We start from the raw sequence: 1,399 nt of genomic DNA on the forward strand, positions 1-1,399 counted from the left end.
AGAGAACCCCTGGTTGTCTTCAAGAACCCCGGTTGTCTTCAAGAACCCCTGGTTGTCTTCAAGAACCCCGGTTGTCTTCAAGAACCCCTGGTTGTCTTCAAGAACCCCTGGTTGTCTTCAAGAACCCCGGTTGTCTTCAAGAACCCCTGGTTGTCTTCAAGAACCCCGGTTGTCTTCAAGAACCCCGGTTGTCTTCAAGAACCCCGGTTGTCTTCAAGAACCCCGGTTGTCTTCAAGAACCCCGGTTGTCTTCAAGAGGGAGCTGGAAAGACACAGTCAGCACCTGACCAGCCGGGCTGTGGTTCCTATGTTTGACTACGTGTGACCAGCAGTAACAACCAAGTTGATTAGGCCCTGATCCACCGCTAGGCCTAGTCATGGACCGGGCCGAGGGGGCGTTGACCCCCGGAACACCTCCAGGTAACCGAGCCTTTACCAAAATAAAGTCAGAGTCACAATGAACGTTTAAAGTTCAATCTTAAATTCTAATTGCTATTTTGCAATTGCAATTATTTTGACAGACGTTGAGTCGAGTAAATTGAATATATAAATAAACCTACGTAATATCTTAAGGTTATCGTTACAGTGAACTGTCATTATCGCCTCCAGGCTGAGGTACTGATAACCCCAAACTCATTTGGATCTTCACTATTCTACTTTGTATTGGACTGATGAAGCCACTGTGGAGAAAAACGTTTTCACAATATATACCCAGGTGTTGCACGTGAGTCTAATTTATCTTCTGACAGACGTAACTAATTACAACAGACTAAGTGAGATGATTGCTTTTGTGATCTTCCTGACCTGACAAGAGTTATCTTGAAGTTGGGATGTTGTGACTTGTATGTGAAGGAGTGTGCTTACTTTCTGATGCTATGGTACCATATACACATATGTATGTGTATACACACACACACACACACACACACACACACACACACACACACACACACACACACACACACACACACACACACACACACACACGTACTTCCAGCAGTATTGACAGCAAATAAGATTCCTAGATATAAAAAGGGTGAGAGACAGAGACAGACAGACAGACAGTGGGAAAAACGATACACGTATATGTATGTGTGTGTATGTGTGTACTCACCTATTTGTGGTTGCAAGAGTCGAGTCGCAGTTTCTGGCCCCGCCTCTTCACTGGTGGTTATTAAGTCCACTCTCTCCCCTGTATGTGTGTCCGCGCATGTGCGCAGCACGCGATGCAGCCAGCCGGTGAGTGTAACTCGGCAGTAAGTAAGTAGCAGACGCGCGGTCAGTACACACACACAGTGTGACCCTTAGGTAGTCCACACGGTCTCTCAGTATCGCCATCCCGTGAAGTCCAACTATTAACCCCATTGTGGGTTCTATCTGAACCTCAACTAAACCTTCC

General features: G+C 46.3%; 1 protein-coding gene across 1 annotated transcript in view; it reads left to right on the forward strand.

The window, feature by feature from the left end:
• Positions 1 to 1,145: 1,145 nt before the first annotated feature.
• The window catches only part of LOC128687507 (facilitated trehalose transporter Tret1-like), a 52,777-nt gene continuing 52,523 nt past the window's right edge, over positions 1,146 to 1,399 (forward strand). The window contains exon 1 of the mRNA XM_070084192.1: positions 1,146 to 1,399. This exon is cut by the window's right edge and continues 594 nt beyond it. The gene's annotated coding sequence lies outside the window, so the exon portion shown is untranslated.

Source organism: Cherax quadricarinatus, chromosome 11, assembly GCF_038502225.1.
Source record: "Cherax quadricarinatus isolate ZL_2023a chromosome 11, ASM3850222v1, whole genome shotgun sequence".
Lineage (NCBI taxonomy): Eukaryota > Metazoa > Arthropoda > Malacostraca > Decapoda > Parastacidae > Cherax > Cherax quadricarinatus.